At 41.5% G+C, this 18,363-nt stretch overlaps 1 protein-coding gene across 2 annotated transcripts in view; it reads left to right on the forward strand.

Moving 5' to 3' along the window:
* The window catches only part of MRTFA (myocardin related transcription factor A), a 203,289-nt gene that overhangs the window by 71,663 nt on the left and 113,263 nt on the right, over positions 1–18,363 (forward strand). For both annotated transcript variants that reach the window (XM_040233243.1, XM_040233244.1), the window contains one exon: positions 4,149–4,410. The gene's annotated coding sequence lies outside the window, so the exon portion shown is untranslated. The remainder of the gene's footprint in view (positions 1–4,148; positions 4,411–18,363) is intronic.

Raw genomic sequence — 18,363 nt, forward strand, 5'->3', positions numbered from 1 at the left:
TGTGTGTGTTTAAACTCCTCAGTGCCATCATCTTTGTGCGTGTGTGTGTCTCTGTGAGCATGCTCATATGTTTCAGGGTGATTGAGGATTCTCTCCTAAGGAGTTTGAGTCTCAAAGGATTACCGCCCTCCCCCCCACCCCGCCAGGTTTTTTTAATCTAAAACTTCACTGATTCATACTTTAGTGAAATTGAATCCAACTTTACAGAGAAGATTCAGTCCTGTCAGACTCAAAACCTCCTTTTCTGTCCTCTGTGGACATTAAAACCTAAGCAGTATGGCCACCAAGACCAGCAGCTTCTCCAGAGCCAACCCTGTGCTGCATAGCATCTTGACTACTTTCATCTCACCATTGTGATTCCTAGTTCCTGCCTCATTCCTGGAGCCAGGGGTTTCTCTACTTTCTTGTTAGTTCAGCTATGCATTTAAAACACTTGTTCAGTTTTTTCCCAGCATTTCTAGGTGTTACATAGCTAAGAAACATTCAGACTACCCGGTCCCTGCCCCATTGCTAGAAGTTGAAATTGGCCTCTTCACTTGACAAAATAGACTGGAACCCAGAGATGGGACCTGAGGCCACACAGCATGTCTGAGAAACACCTAGACTCAGGCTCTGGGCCTCCTGATTGGTTTCTCTCTCCTGCAGGGGACAAGGAAAGATGTGGCTCAGTCATGAACTTGAGTGACTTTGGGCAGACCCTAAGCCCACGCCCCACTGCCCGGAGCCTGTCTGAGGATGGAGAGCTCAGGGTCTGTCCCACGGAGTTTGGGGAAGGGCTGCAGATGCAGGGGTGGCAGAGGGCAGGGGCAGACGGGGCTCAGGGAGAGGCTGGGCTCTCAGGCTTCCGGGAGCCAGGCTGCAGCTCCTCCATGTGGTACACGGAGAGCTGGCCCACACCCCCCAACAGAGAGCTCTTCTCCCCTGAAAGGATTTTTGAATATCATGAAATTGAATTTTTTAGTCTGAAAAGGCTCCTGTTAAGGAAAGCAAACATGCTATTAGCAAACAAGCCAGATGGATTAATCATGTATAACAATTGTTTTCTCCCGGTACACATAGAGACATGGCTTAAATGATGGTAAATCATAGATAAGATGGGCAAAATTCTTTGAAAGTCAGATTCTGGATTTTCTTGGTAGGCATTTGTTATTATATAATTCCTAAAAATTTTCAAACCCTTTAACAATTGTTTTCCAGTGTTTGCCCGTACTATCTCTTAGACTATTGCGTTCCTAATATATATTTTTTCTTTTGAACATCCCTCACTCACTCTCTTTCATCCTTTTTGGAGTAGAGAGTCCTTCTTAATATCCCTGTTCTTCTTTATGTCAAACCCCTCCCCCTTTAATTGCTCTTACCTGGATCATTTCCTTTCCTTTGTATTTTATGAGGATCACCCAGAACTACAGTTAGCTTTGGGCACAGTGAAAGCTTTACATAAAGGTGGATGTGATGGTCCTTTTAGTTTTCAATGTCTTTCTTCATTTCAGGGCTTTCCAATATTTTGGTGATTTCTTCATCTGAAGCACATTGGATGCAAGTCCTCACTAAAGTCTTCAGGGAGCCCCTAAGTCCTCTTTTTAGATTAAGAATTATAGCCTTTTTATTATAAAAACAATACATGTTTTAGAGAAAATTTGGAAACTAAAAGTAAAAATTTTCATAGTCCAACAAACAAAACCCATTTTGTGTTTTGATAGACTTCCTCATAGCTTCAGTTGGTAGAGAATCTGCCTGCAATGCAGGAGACCCTGGATTGATCCCTGGGTTGGGAAGATCCCCTGGAGAAGGAAATGCCAACCCACTCCAGTATTCTTGCCTGGGAAATCCCATGGGCAGAACCTGGCAGGCTGCAGTCCATGAAGTCACAAAGAGTTGGACGTGACTGAGTGACTCTTTATGGTCTTTTCTCCCCTGTGTAATATTTTTATATCTTACTTTTTAAAACTTTAAATAAACATTTTCTGCATTTTAAATGCTTTGAAAAAAATCTTCATAACTCCACAGGATTTGATGGGTGAATATAGTCTTAATTCCCTTAACCATTAATTCTCATGTTTTTGGAAAGACTTTCATGTTATTTGTATTCTTTTTCATTTTTAAAGGTCTTTTTCTTATGTTGCCATGTGTTTTGCTTTTTAGTATCCCATTCCTGGGTACTATGATTAAATATTCAGGTAGGTTAAAATATTTGAGCTAAAAACCAAAAGCACTACTTCGAAAAGAGAATTTGCACCTCAGTGTTCACATGTACCTCAACAGCATTATTTACACTTGGCAAGATATGAAAATGACCTATGTGCCTATCAACAGATGAGTGGATACGTACATATATATGTATATATGTGTGTACACACACGTACACACAGTGGAACACTATTCAGCCATGAAAGAGAACAGATTTTTTTTTTTTTGCCATTTGCAGCAACATGAATGGATTTGGAGGGCATTTTGTTAAGTAAAATAAGTCATAGAAAGACAAGTACTGTATGATATCACTTACATGTGGAATCTAAAAATATGCAGCCAACGTGAATATAACAAAAAAGAAGCAGACTCACAGACACGGAATAAGCTCGTGGTTTCCAGCAGGGGGCTGGTGGGGGTGGAGAGGCAATATGGATGGCAGAGGGATGGGAGGAACAGCCTATTGGGTCTCAGATAGGATCAAGGATGCAGTGTACAAAATGGGGAATGTAGCCAGTATTTAGATGGAAAGTAACCTTTAAAGGTTGTATAAAAACTTTAAAAAATTTGAGCAGTTATCGGTTATCAAAAAGACATCTCCATATTTCTATGTGGAATCTCGTGGTTAATGAATTCTTAAAGAAATTTTCTCCCCCAGATTAAGATGGTACAATATACTTTAATATCTTGTACTCATTAAGTATTATTTCTCAAGATATTTTTCCTTAGTAGTTGGAAGGTAAGTGTGATCTCATAGCCCTTTCTCCTTGCTGCTGTTGCCTTTTATCCTATGAGAGGTGTATATGCGTTGGTTTTTTTTTATTTCTATAGTATTTTATTTAAAAATTTATTTTAATTGGAGGATAATTACTTTAGAATATTGTGATGGTTTTTGCCATATATCGACATGTTTGTGCGTTGGTTTTATTTCAGTTGTACATTGTCTTCCTGAGTTGAGGACAGTTGCCAGACTTGAAATCTCATACACTCTGTGAGCATCAGTTCAGTTCAGTTCAGTCTCTCAGTCGTGTCCGACTCTTTGCGACCCCCATGAATTGCAGCACGCCAGGCCTCCCTATTCATCACCATCTCCCGGAGTTCACTCAGACTCACATCCATCGAGTCCATGATGCCATCCAGCCACCTCATCCTCGGTCATCCCCTTCTCCTCCTGCCTCCAATCCCTCCCAGCATCAGAGTCTTCTCCAGTGAGTCAACTCTTCGCATGAGGTGGCCAAAGTACTGGAATTTCAGCTTTAGCATCATTCCTTCCAAAGAAATCCCAGGGTTGATCTCCTTCAGAATGGACTGGTTGGATCTCCTTGCAGTCCAAGGGACTCTCAAGAGTCTTCTCCAACACCACAGTTCAAAAGCATCAATTCTTCGGCGCTCAGCCTTCTTCACAGTCCAACTCTCACATCCACACACAACCAGAGGAAAAACCATAGCCTTGACTAGATGGACCTTTGTCGGCAAAGTAATGTCTCTGCTTTTGAATATACTATCTAGGTTGGTCATAACTTTCCTTCCAAGGAGTAAGCGTCTTTTAATTTCATGGCTGCAGTCACCATCTGCAGTGATTTTGGAGCCCCCAAAAATAAAGTCTGACACTGTTTACACTGTTTCCCCATTTATTTCCCATGAAGTGATGGGGCCAGATGCCGTGATCTTCGTTTTCTGAATGTTGAGCTTTAAGCCAACTTTTTCACTGTCTTCTTTCATTTTCATCAAGAGGCTGTTTAGCTCCTCTTCACTTTCTGACGTAACGGTGGTGTCATCTGCATATCTGAGGTTACTGTGAGCATAGTAAATATTAATTTAATAATAATGCTAGCTTACTTTACAAAAATTTTTTTAAGAATAGTGGTAGTGCACCAGTAATATTAGTATTCAGCATTCTGTACTCAGTGGAATTGTCCCTTTTCCACGTCTGAACTTTTCGTTTCCTTTTCCGTTTCCAGGTTGCCATCACGAAAGCCAAGGTGGATTTCTCCAGTGTAGTGTGCCTGCCCCCTTCCGTCATTGCTGTGAATGGGCTGGACGGAGGAGGGGCCGGCGAGAATGACGATGAACCCGTTCTGGTGTCCCTGTCCGCGGCTCCCAGCCCCCAGAGCGAGGCTGTTGCCAATGAACTGCAGGAGCTCTCCTTGCAGCCCGAGCTGACCCTCGGCCTCCACCCTGGCAGGAATCCCAATTTGCCTCCACTTAGTGAGCGGAAGAATGGTGAGTAGATACGGAATTATTGAATTGCATGATTTGAACGAAGATCTTCATGTTTATAATGTCATAGATCCTTACTTTATTTTATGTCTCTTGGAAGTTTCTTATAATTGTACTATTTCTTATAAAATGGAGAAATAATAAGTTTAGATGATCACTGTAAGCCCAGCATTTCCTGCCTGGATTACCATAATTATGTTCTATTTTTTTTCCCTACTTCTTTGCTTCTCCCTATGTAGTAATATTTCTCACTTTGTAAACGTATATACACATTTATGTAATACTTATATTAATTGGGGAGCCAAATTGTTTTGGCTAATCTTGTCCTTTTAATTTTCCATAATTTTAGAATCAGCTTGTAAAATGCTACAAGAAAACTCATTGAGATTTTTTTCTTCCAAATGAAGAATTTCAAACATGATGAAGTAGAGAGTTTTACAATGCACACCTTTATATCCATCACTCAGATTCTACCATTAACATTTTATAATAATTTCTTTATAATCTATTCCTCAGCGCATCAATCCACCTTATTTTTTGGATGCATTTCAAAGTAAATTGCAGACATTAGTACATTTCCATTTTATCAAAGTATAACATTGATACAGAAGAACACAAATTGTAAGCATTGTGGTTGTTATCATAAAGTGAATATACATGCATAATTACTACTTAAGGAAGAAATAAAACATTTCCAGCACCCCAGAACCACCCCTTGTGCTTCTTCCCAATCAGTATTCTCTCTTCCTGCCCAGGGAAAACTACCGTCCTGACTTATAATATAATAGGTTAGCTAATGGGTTAGCATTGTTTGTTTCTAAACCTGGGGCTTCCCTGGTGGCTCAGACGCTAAAGAATCCACCTGCAGTGTAGGAGACCTGGGTTCAGTCCCTGGGTCAGGATGATCCCCTGGAGAAGGGAATGGATATCCGTTCCAGAGTTCTTGCTGGAGAACCCCATGAACAGAGAAGCCTGGCGGCTACAGTCCACAGGGTCACAAGGAGCTGGACACAGCTGAGCGACAGCGTGCACGCAGACTTGATGTGAACAGGGTCGGCGTTCTTTTGGTGGCTTCTTTTATGCTTTTGAAATTTTTGTGTTGAACTGTGTGTGGCTATAGTTTATTTTCATTGCTGCATAAACCACTTCATGATTGTAACTTGTCCGTTTTTACTTTTGATGGATATTTGGTTTTAGTTTGAGGCTATTACGAATCACACTGCTGTGGAATTCTTGTACATGTCTTTGGGTGCACTTGTTGGGATTTTGATTTTAAGGGGGGGGAATATACATTGTAAATATTGGGTCTTCTGTCCATTTAGTTAGCTTTATGTCTCTGGTTAAATAGGCCTTCTTTAATATTTAGGCACTGATTTTATAATTTTTTTCCACAAAGTTCATGCAGATATTTTATTAGGTTTGTTCCCTGATGTCTTTTTCTTAGGCAGACATTATAAGTGGTATATTTTTATAAAATATGTTTTGACTGTTTGATAGTTGTACCGAATACCAAACCTTTTCAAAACTCCTCTACATCATGGCCTCCATTTCCACCCCCTTTACCCTCTGCTGCTTTCTTGCTAACCCTTACTTGTCCTTCAGTATTCTGTTTGGACATCACTCCTTTTGAGAAGCCTGCCGTCACTCGTATGCAGTGGTAGGTGTCCCTCTTTGTGTTTGCCCAGTTGCCCTTTGTCATCGTACTTCGTCATCTCCCTGTGTGGTAACTGGCATTCTCCACTCAACTGAGCCTGAAGTCAGACATTGTTACACTCCTCTCAGATCCCTTCAGTGACTCGCCATGAGACTTAAGACGAAATGGCAGTTCTTATGAGGTGGTCCTGGTATCACCTCTGACCTGATTTCTCACCTCTGTTCCCCAGCTCATTCTGTTCCAGCCATGCTTGCTTCCCTGCTATTTTGAACGGGTCAAGTATGCTTCCACCCCAGGACCTTGATACTTGTCCTGTTACTGAAGTTCCTGCACAAATGTCATTTCTTTGGGAGGCCTTTCCCACCTGTCTTATCTAAGATAGCACCTCCTGTGACTCTGTCCTGCTTTGCTTTTCTCTAAGCACTTACTATGACTTGTATGTGTGGATTTGTACGTGCGTGTATATATCTTTATTATCTGTATTCCCCATCTTTGATAGTATTTACATTTCATGAGGCTAGAAACTTTTTTGTTTACGGTGTATATTCTACTCTGGGTTCGTAGTGGGCACCCAATAAATATTTGTTGAATAAATAGATGAATGGTCTACATGTTTGTGGCAAGAACTCTGTTTTACATCCATAGTGGGAAATGTAGTGGAAACTCAAGCATTTTTTATTTTGGGAAATAGTGAACACTCAAGTGATTGTTTGTGTTCTTTTCTCATTTCTAATTTCTACTTATTTCCCCAAGATGGCAGAAAGTTCAGCTTATTTATATGCTAAAGGGAAAGAGTTAGTCCAGAGGGAAAAGCTGGAGACAGAAAAAGAGAAAGGATGACTGATGGAACAAAGTTCTTGGGAGATGTGAAAGGATGGGATCCAAAAGATACTGGCTCTGCCTTGAGCGTGAGTGGGGCCCGGCATTCCTCTGGAATGGGAGGGACGGCGGCGAAGGGCACGACAGACGGCAGATAGCAACGCTCTCGTATCTTGGGCAGAAAGGGGGGAAGTTAGCGCTGACAGCTGTGTTGGTCTCAGCGGAGTAGGAGGCAGCGGTTGCTGTCGAGGCGTTGGGGGTGTTACTGTCGAGGCACTGGTGTGTCTTCAGCCTTTCTCTCTCAGTTCTTTGTCATATAAATCAGTCGATTCCCCCCACCACCCCCCCGCCCAGCCATTTTGAATAACAGCAATTCCCTTCCCTTTATAGTCAAGCTCCTGAAAGAGGAGTTTATGGTTACTGTCTCTACTTTCCCCCTTCTGGCCTCTGTCCCTGCCTCTCTTCAGAAGCTGCCATTGCCAAAATCATTAGTGTTCTTTTTGTTGTGGATCAGATAGGGACTCTTCATTCTGTTTGACCTCAATGCACCATTTGGTTGGCCACCGCCCCCCACCCCCAAAACTTTTTCTCCAGTGATGTCTGTGACACTGCTCTAGTTTTAAAAACTTGATCTTGCTAGTCACTCCTCTGCACAGATCTTTTTACTTTCTCTGCTTACTTCTCCCTTTCATGGATCACAGCCTTGTTGTGGTGAAGTGGCTTATGTAGCTCAGTGAAGCTATGAGCCATGCCGTGCAAGGCCACACAACAGGTACAGGTCATAGTGGAGAGTTCTGACAAAACGTGGTCCACTGGAGGAGGGAATGGCAAAGAATTCCAGCATTCTTGCCGCAAGAGCCCCATGGACAGTATGAAAAGGCACAACGTATATGACACTGGAAGATGAGCCCCGCAGGTTGGAAGGTGTCCAGTATGCTACTGGGGGAGAGCAGAGGGCAATTACTAATACTTCCAGAAAGAATGACGTGGCCGGGCCAAAGTGGAAATGATGCTCAGTTGTGGATGTGTCTGGTGGTGAAAGTACAAGTCCGATGCTGTAAAGAACAATATTGCATTGGAACCTGGAATGTTAGGGCCATGAATTGAGGTGAATTGGATGTGGTAGATGGGTAGATAGCATCACCGACTCAACGGACATGAATTTGAGCAAACCCTGGGAGATGGTGCAGGACAGAAGAGCCTGGCGTGCTGCAGTCCGCGGGGTCGCAGACAGTCAGACGCGACTTACAGACTGAACAACAGCGGCGACTGCTCACCTCGCAAATTGTATTACTGTCCAGTGTTCAGCTGTAGAGGTTCCTTTCTTCTTACCTGGTATCTTTACCTTGAATGGTTTTCCCCAGAATTCTGGCTTTAACCACCATTATATGCCATTTACTTTGTATTCTATCTCCAGGCCATGTCTCTGCCCTGAGTCCAGACTCTTTCGCTTGGCTGCCTTGTATCTTCACTGGATGTGCTACAGACTGAATATGCTCAGAGCAAAACTCATCATCTTATTGCTGTTACTCCTGAATTCTGCATTGTAGGAATTGAGACCACCTTTTACCCAGATGTTCAGAACAGGGAGTTTTTTTGTTTTCTACCTGAATGAAAACTTAAAGAGTTTCATTTGTTTCATAATCAGATAAAGTATAGGAAAAAAGAAAAGAAAAATTCCCTCGTAACTGTGCAGTTCAGTGATAGCCAGTAGGAGCAGTTTTTGTTTACTCTTATACATATATACTCTGCCTAAATTAGTTTCGTGTAATACTATTTTATGAGATTTTGCTATATCATTCAGCTGTCTTCGAAAACATTTTTCTCTGCTTGATAATTGAATTGTGTGTGTATACATTTAGCATTTAGCCAGTGTCCTCTGAAACTCTTGCCTTGGTTTTATTTTTTTATGTTATAAATAAAACTGCAGTAAACATCTTGGTATAAATCTTGGTGCAAGTAACTGTAGGACAAACTTGCAGGGGTGGATGAAAAGATAAGGACATAAAGAACACTCTGTCCTTCTGATGGCAAAAGTAGCATGTTTGGGTATGAAGTTTTTAATTTTAAAGTCATTATTTCCAAAATGTCCTCCAGAAGTAAATTTTAATTCCATCTTCTTTCTTTCTCCTCTTTATTCCCAGCCACCGATTTTTGTAAATTTCACGATGGTCATTTCTTCTGAATTCATACTTTTCTTGCAGTCTCTATGGCTGACACTTCTTAATAATGTCACATTTGGATTACTCCAAGAATGGCCTTCTAACTCATGTCTCCTTGGTTTAGATCTTGTCCCTGTGGCCCCTGGGATGATCTTTCTAAGCTATAAATGAGGTTGATGATCTCCTTCGTGAAATCCCTTCAGTTCAGTTCAGTCGCTCAGTCGTGTCCGACTCTTTGCGACCCCATGAATCACAGCACGCCAGGCCTGCCTGACCATCACAAACTCTCGGAGTTTACCCAAACTCATGTCTATCAAGTCCCTTACTGCTGCTGCTGCTGAGTCGCTTCAGTCGTGTCCGACTCTGTGCGACCCCATGGACGGCAGCCCACCAGGCTCCGCTGTCCCTGGGATTCTCCAGGCAAGAACACTGGAGTGGGTTGCCATTTCCTTCTCCAGTGCATGAAAGTGAAAAGTGAAAGTGAAGTTGCTCAGTCCTGTCCGACTTTTCGCGACCCCAGGGACTGCAGCCCACCAGGCTCCTCCGTCCATGGGATTTTCCAGGCAAGAGTACTGGAGTGCGTGCCGTCGCCTTCTCCCTTAGCGGATCCCAGTTCCTCCCCTTGTTCTTATCCTGGCAGACCTTCACAGCCAGCTTCTGCCCCGCCCCTCATCTCTTCCTGCTCACAATAAAATATTTAGGTTTTTCCCATAAGAGACACTTCCGCAGCTCAGTTCCACTTCATGTCCTCTTTTTCCTTCCTGGAAGAACCTGATTCTTGTTTCTTTCTGGAACCAGGGGAAGGAGCTGCTTCCTTCAGGACTTCTTGCTCAGACTCTCAGGTTAGGGGCTTGCCCTTTGTATTCTTCAGAAGAACCCTGTGCATAATTACCTACTTATTTGTTATCATATTTGACTAGATGAGAAACTTTGTGAAAGGAAGGATTATGTTTTATTTATTGTGGTATCTTTCAGTTCAGTTCAGTTGCTTAGTCTTGTCTGACTTTTTGAGACTCCATGGACTGCAGCACGCCAGGCCTCCTTGTCCATCACCGGCTCCCAGAGTTTACCCAAACTCATGTCCATTGAGTTGGTGATGCCATCCAACCATCTCATCCTCTGTCATCCCCTTCTCCTCCCACCTTCAATCTTTCCCAGCATCAGGATCGTTTCCAATGAGTCAGTTCTTCGCATTAGGTGGACACAGTATTGGAGTTTCAGCTTCAACATCAGTCCTTGCCATGAATATTCAGGACTGATTTCCTTTAGGGGGGACTAGTTGGATCTCTCTGCAGTCCAAGGGACTCTCAAGAGTCTTCTCCAATGCCACAGTTCAGAAGCATCAATTCTTCAGTGCTCAGCTTTCTCTGTAGTCCAACTCTCACATCCATACATGACCACTGGAAAAACCATAGCCTTGACTAGATGGACCTTTGTTGGCAAAATAATGTCTCTGCTTTTTAATATGCTGTCTAGATTGGTCATAACTTTACTTCCAAGGAGTAAGCGTCTTTTAATTTCATGGCAGCAATCACCATCTGCAGTGATTTTGGAGCCCCAGAAATAAAGTCTGTCACTGTTTCCACTGTTTCCCCATCTATTTGCAACGAAGTGATGGGACTGGATGCCATGATCTTCGTTTTCTAACTTTTTCACTCTTCTCTTTCACTGTCATCAAGAGGCTCTTTTGTTCTCCACTTTCTGCCATAAGGGCGGTGTCATCTGCATATCTGAGGTTATTGATATTTCTCCTGGCAATCTTGCTTCCAGCTTGTGCTTCCTCCAGCCCAGTGTTTCTCATGATGTACTCTACATATAAGTTAAATAAGCAGGGTGACAATATACAGGCTTGACGTACTCCTTTCCTTATTTGGAACCAGTCTGTTGTTCCATGTCCAGTTCTGACTGTTGTTTCCTGGCCTGCATACAGGTTTCTCAAGAGGCAGGTCAGGTGGTCTGGTATTCCCACCTCTTTCAGAATTTTCCATAGTTTATTGTGATCCACACAGTCAAAGGCTTTGGCATAGTCAATAAAGCAGAAATAGATGTTTTTCTGGAACTCTCTTGCTTTTTCGATGATCCAACGGATGTTGGCAACTTAATCTCTGGTCTCTCTGCCTTTTCTAAAACCTGCTTGAACATCTGGAAGTTCATGGTTCATGTACTGTTGAAGCCTGGCTTGGAGAATTTTGAGCATTACTTTACTAGCGTGTGAGTGCAGTTGTGAGTGAGATGAATGGTATCTTTAGTGCCTAGCCAAAAACTCTAATGTACCCATGAATCAAGAAGTGAAAGTTGTTCAGTTGTGTCTGACTCTTTGTGACTCCATGAACTATACAGTCCATGGAATTCTCCAGGCCAGAATACTGGAGTGGGTGGCCTGTCCCTTTTCTAGCAGATCTTCCCAACCCAAGAATCAAATTGGGGTCTCCTGCATTGCAGGGGGATTCTTTACCAACTGAGCTGTCAGGGAATCAAGAAGGGAGCTTGTTAAATGCAGTTTCTGATTCTGTAGATCCGGGTGAGGCCCGAGATTCTGCATTAAAAAAATTTTTTTTAATTGAAGTATAGTCAATATATAATGTGTTAATTTCTACTGTACAGCAATGTAATTCAGATATAAATTTATGTACATATTCTTTTTCATCATGGTTTATCATAGCATATTGAATATAGTTTCCTATCCTATAGTAGGACCTTGTTGTTTATCCATAGAGATTCTGCATTTCTAACCAGTATCCATTGGCGATGGTAGTGCTGTTGATCTGAATATCAAGGGGTTTGATAAATGTTTGTGGAATGTATGAGCAAATGAATGAGTGGTGAAACTAAAACTATTAACTCACTGAAACACTGATTTATTAAATCTGGGCAGTTAATAAAGTGATTCTTGACTCTTGCTGGACAGAAAGAAATAACTTGTTTAATTTATGGTTTAGACTATTTGAAAGAAAGACTGAGTCCATTTCTTTACAGGTGAAGTATTTTGTGGAGTCATTCTTTTATTATCTTAATTAGTGATAAAACATTTAGACCAGAAGTCTTAACTACTTTTTTTAAGTTGAAGATCTCTGTAAGTTTGAAATTACATATATAAGTCCAGTGTGTACAACAGCTGCTTGGGTTGGCAGAAACCTGTATGAAGGAGCCAGAGCGCTGCTTGCTTGGCACCCTGCCCCTCAGGCTGCTCTTGAAAGGGCACAAATTGAAAACTTCTGATCTAGGTCATCTGTCTCTGTTAGTTTGAGCTGTGTCTAAGCCAACCTCTTCAGTTGCTAGAATGGTCTCCTAACTGCCAGGAGCGCCATATTCATTCATTGTGATCTTGCTTATAGGAGAATATGGATACTTAAATTTGACAGACAAACACAATGGTTTGTACAGCATAATTGTCATTTTGGCAGGAGAAAATAAACCCCCCAAATTGAAATTGTATTCAAGATTAGAAAGGAAACAGTGGTGAAATATTGGTATTAGAATAATGCTGGAGAAGAGGGGACAGGCTTAATAAAGAAATAATCTATAAGAAGTTTGACTACAGAAAAATACCTTATGGAATGTATAGCAATGGCCAGGAATACTAAGTGCTTGGCAGAAATCGTTAAAATGACTATCAAAATCAGATTCTGTTATTATAGGGAGAAAATAGGAGTTATTAATCAAGTTAAGAAAACTAGAAAGTTGCAGAAGAACTGTGTCCATGGTGGAAGATCTTACTAATTTCTTTTTTGTTCCATCCAGGAGCCAGCAGGTGAATATCTGGACCGGGGTGGTGTTGTTAGCATCTAGCTGTGTTGCTTTCCTGGCCATAGTTGGGTCTTCTGTTTGTTCATCTTAGTGGTGCTTCTTTCTGTCAAAAGGGGAAAATTATTATATTTTGCAGTAGGTCTGTTTTGCACGGTTATTGGTAGGGAGGTAAAGGTAAGAGTAGAAATGGAAAATCCCTGAGGGGATTATGAAATTGGGAAGTGTGATTTTCTAGAGCAAAATAATTTCTGGGGTTTAGAGGAGGTACTTTTTCATGGATGATGTATTCTATGTTGAAAAGGTAGAGTGAAGTTTTGCTTCTTCTCAGATCTTTCTTTTAGAAGCCTATGTTACATGGAAACTCACTGGTTGAGCAAGGATTCTTATGGAGTAGACAGTCAAAGTCCTGATACTTGTTTCCTTAGCAGGGGGAATTGGAATTCTGTTGAGAGGAGGTGCCTTTGGTTAACCCAACCTTTACTGACCTAATTGGAAAAAGCTGGGAGAGTGATTCAAGGTGTATTTTAGTCCTCTGTTGTCTTCTAAAAGATAAACTTGACGTACCTGTAGATTCTCTCCAGCCTGGGCTTGGAGAAGCCTGGAAAAAACTCTCTAATGATCTAACACCGTCCCCTTTGGCTCCAGCTACAGGAGTTCTGGCACACATTGAATGAATGTGTCATGATGGAAAATTTAAGTTTTACTTTGCTTCTTCCTTTAATGGCGCAGTACTCTTTGGCTGTCTCTTTCTTATGTATCCACCCATTCTTTATACTGATAACAGACTTTCAAGTATGAATGAGTTTCAGAACTGGCTGAGACTGCATAAAGCCTGTTTTCAAGAGCCTCTAGGATGAGAGCTGAAATACGATTTGCCCCCTTTTCTCATTGAAAGTATATTACATTTTAGTTACCTTATAGGCTTTGTGGGCAACCCTGGGAATTTTGCCATATTTCATATTTCATGGCCTTTGTGGGAAAGTACATTCCATATTCCAAATGATCAAATTACAAATGAAGTTTTGGAATATAATCCATTTATATGTTGGGGACTTGCTTATACCCTAAGAGGTATGCCTTTTGAAGTTTGGGTGTTATGGATTTAAGACACAATAAATAGTAGTTACATGGAATGGTTTACTGGGAAGGCATTACAGACAAAAGTTAGAAAATTTAATGGATGACAAGTTCATAAATGTTTCTAAGAGAAAGCTGGTATTTTGAGATTATGTTCTTGACCTTTTATTTTGTCCTTGACTTCTAAAATTTTATTTCAGGACAGTCACTTGTGCCTTCCTACAATCCTGCTCCTTTTCACTGCTGTGGCCAGTATGGAAATGGTTATTCAGCAGATATTTATGAAGTGCCTAAGGAAGATGTTGAGAAGTATACAGAAGAATAACTTGGACCTCAGCTACTAGTTTTTCCTTTATTTTTAAGTTTAATTTAAATTCATTCATTTGGTTGCCTCAGGGGTTGGTTTCAACACGCGGGCTCAGTAGTTGCAGCGCATGGACTCTGTAGTTGGGGCTCAGCAGCTGTGGCCTGGGCTTACTTGCTCCGCAGCACTTGGGATCTTAGTTTTCCAACCTAGGGTTGAACTCCTGTCCCCTGCATTGCAAGGCAGATTCTTAACCACTGGACTACCAGGGAAGTCCCCTCTCCTGTACTTTAATGAATAAACCATTAGCTGTTTTATCAGAGCTAACCAATACCAAATTTCTTTGTTTTTCTTTCCCATGTTAGGTGCTGCAGACTAAATCACCACCACCACTATCCTCTATATTTTGGACTTTCATCATAGCTCAGTTGGTAAAGAATCTGCCTGCAATGCAGGAGGCCTGGGTTCGATCCCTGGGTTGGGGAGATCCCCTAGAGAAGGAAATGGCAACCCACCCCAGTATTCATGCTTGGAGGATCCCATGGACAGAGGAGCCTGGCAGGCTACAGTCCATGGGGTCACAAGAGTCAGAAACGACTTAGCGACTCAACCACCACCACCACATACTAAATAATAGGCTAGTCTGTTTATGGGGGATAATTTTTGGGGCCACAGACAGAGGTTGAATACCAGGCACAATTTTGACAATGGTAAGATTAACCTTTCCCTGTTCCTGCTTGATCCCCCTAGCATCCCCTCGGTTGCTCTCCTGAACTTCTTATGTGCTAGGGAACAGATCCATGTTTGGTTATTAAAGCTGTTGAGAATGTCATATGACTTGAATTTTTATATTTTGCATTCTTATTATTGAGAAAATACTTTTCTCCAACCCACCAAGGATTGAGTAAATAAAAACTTGAAATATCACCCACGAGAAATTATTTTTATCTGTACGTGTAGGAACCTTTATTTCTGAATCACAGATTGTTCACAATCCAGCAGTTATGAATATACTTAGAGAACAGCAGGACAGAACATCTGAAGTTAGGTCTGCATAGCTGAAAAGTCTTATACTAATCACTCCCGTTAGAATTAGATTGGTGCTGTGTATTTTACCAGGCGGCACTAGTGGTAAAAACCCGCCTTCCAATTCAGGAGAGACACAGAGAGACACAGGTTCGATCCCTGGGTCAGAAAGATCCGCTGGAGGAGGACAGGGCAGTCCACTCTAGTATTCTTGCCTGGAGAAGCCCATGAACAGAGGAGCCTGGCTGGCTGCAGTTCATAGGGTCACACAGTTGGACACACCCGAAGCGACTTTGCATGTATTTTACCATTCCCGTCTTTCTCTCTCTTTTTTTTTTTGGAGGAGGCAATAACATATACACAGAAAAGTACATAAATCACGATAGTTTACAGAATAACCATAAAACAAAGATTTGTGTAACCACTGCTTAGTTCAATAGTAGCTCATTGTGAGTCCCGCAGAAGTCTCCCATATGCTCTTCTCTGATTACAACACCATCTCTTCTTCCTAGGAGAAACCACTATTCTGACTCCTTGAAAATAATTTGTTTTACCCACTATAAATATATTTCTAAACAGTATAGTTCAGTTGAAGTTTATGTGAATGGCATGATTATATCTTCTTTCATTCAGTGTTGTTTAGTTGCTAAGTTGGTCCAACTGTTTGCAACCCCAGGGACTGCAGTGCACCAGGCTTCCCTGTCCTTCACTATCTCCCGGAGTTAGTGAACTCATGTCTGTTGTGTCAGTGATGCCATCCAACCATCTCATCCTCTGTCTCCCTCTTCTCCTCCTGCCCTCAATCTTTCCCAGCATCAGAGTCTTTTCCAATGAGTTGGCTCTTCACATCAGGTGGCCAAAGTATTGGAGCTTCAGCTTTAGCATCAGTCCTTCCAGTGAGTATTCAGGGTTGATTTCCTTTAGGATTGACTGGTTTGATTTCTTTGCTGTCAAAGGGACTCTCTAGAGTCTTCCCCAGCACCACAGTTTGAAAGCATCAGTTCTTCGGCGCTCAGCTTTCTTTATGGTCCAATTCTCACATCCATACATGACTATTGGAAAAACCATAGCTTTGACTATATGGACCTTAGTCAGTAAAGTGATGTCTCTGCTTTTTAATATGCTGTCTAGGTTGGTCATAGCTTTTCTTCCAAGGAGCAAGCATCTTTTAATTTCATGGCTGCAGTCACTGCAGTGATTTTGGAGCTCAGGAAAATAAAATCTGTCACTGTTTCCACTTTTCCCCTTCTATTTGCCATGAAATGATGAGACTGGATTCCATGATCTTAGTTTCTTGAATGTTGAATTTTAAGCCAGCTTTTTCACTCTCATTTGTCACCCTCATCAAGAAGCTCTTTAGTTCCTCTTCACTTTCTGCCAACAGAGTGGTATCATCTGCATATCTGAGGTTGTTGGTATTTCTCCCAGCAATCTTGATTCCAGCTTGTGATACATCCAGTCTGGCATTTCACATGATATATTCTGCATATAAATAAGCAGGGTGACAATATGCAGCCTTAATGTACTCCTTTCCCAGTTTGGAACCAGTCCGTTGATCCATGTTTGGTTATAACTGTTACTTCTTGACCTGCATACAGGTTTTTCAAGAGACGGGTAAAGTGATCTGGTATTCCCATCTCTTTAAGAATTTTCCACAGTTTATTGTGATCCACACAGTCAGAGGTTTTTAGTGTAGTCAGTGAAGCAGAAATAGATGTTTTTGTGGAATTCCCTTGGTTTTTCTATGATCCAGTGGATGTTGGCAATTTTATCTCTGATTCCTCTGCCTTTTCTAAATCCAGCTTGTGCATCTGGAAGTTCTTGAATCACAAACTGATGAAACCTAGCTTGAGGGGTTTTGAAAGCATTACCTTGCTAGCGTATGAAATGAATGCAATTGTGCGATAGTTTGAACATTCTTTGGCATCGCCCTTCTTTGAGATTGGAATGAAAGCTTACCTTTTCCAGTCCTGTGGCCACGCAGTCTTAACCACTGTACCACCAAGGAATTCCCTCTCCATTTATTTATATTTTCCGAATCTCCTAATGAGGTTTTTATAATTTTCTGTGTGGTGGTTTTACACATCTTTTGTTAGATTTAGTTTTTAAAGTTTTGTATGTTTTAATACTGTTGCGGTATCACTTAACTTTTTTTTTTTTTTTTACTTTCTAAGTGCTGTTGCTGATCCCAAGTATTTTTCTGGAAGAAATAACAGGTATAAGTTTGTATGTGTCTTTATAGGCTCTGCTGGGTGGAATGAGAAGAGTTATGTAAAGAGAAATGAACAGAATAGAATGGGAGGGAAAAGGACATGTTCATAAAGGACACAGTTGTTCCCCTTTCATAGATTTTCCTCCTTTGTGTAAAATTTAGGAAATACTCATTTGTTTTCCATAGGTGTAGCCTGTGGAAGAAAAGGCAGATAATGTTGTTTTTTTCCTTCAAGGGTACACTGTGCCCTTTCAGGCTTTAGTGTTGCACAGGAGGTACTAATTAACTGCTGGAAAAAGTAAAAAGTTTTGAGTGGGCAGTTTCTGATCCAACTTATATTATTTTCCTGGAGAAAGGAGTTTTGTTACTTAGGTTCCTCAGGAAGCCTGGTTGTTAAGGGTTTTTTAGATTAGCCAGTGTGAAAAATGCCCTGATCTTAAGCATGTTAGTTCATTAAGCAGTTCTCTTTGTAATGTGACTTAGAGAATTTCATAACCTGTTTCATCTCAGTACTGAGAGATAATCAATTTCCCATTCGTGAGTATTCATCACATGTTGTGCTAGGCACCTGGAAAACAGATACTAGGTAGAATCTCCCTGAAAACAAACAAGCACACGTAAGATTAACTCCTGTCTCCCAGAGAAAATTTCTCTTAGCACATGGTTTATTTCCCGGTATTATTCTTCTAAATGTATGTTTGAAAAATAACTGAGCTAGTACTATAGACTGGAGAAGGCAGTGGCACCCCACTTCAGTACTCTTGCCTGGAAGATCACATGGACGGAGGAGCCTGGTAGGCTGCAGTCCATGGGGTCGCGAAAAGTCGGACATGACTGAGCGACTTCACTTTGACGCATTGGAGAAGGAAATGGCAACCAACTCCAGTGTTCTTGCCTGGAGAATCCCAGGGACGGGGGAGCCTGGTGGGCTGCTGTCTATGGGGTTGCACAGAGT

Source organism: Oryx dammah, unplaced genomic scaffold, assembly GCF_014754425.2.
Source record: "Oryx dammah isolate SB20612 unplaced genomic scaffold, SCBI_Odam_1.1 HiC_scaffold_29, whole genome shotgun sequence".
NCBI classification, from domain to species: Eukaryota; Metazoa; Chordata; class Mammalia; order Artiodactyla; family Bovidae; genus Oryx; species Oryx dammah.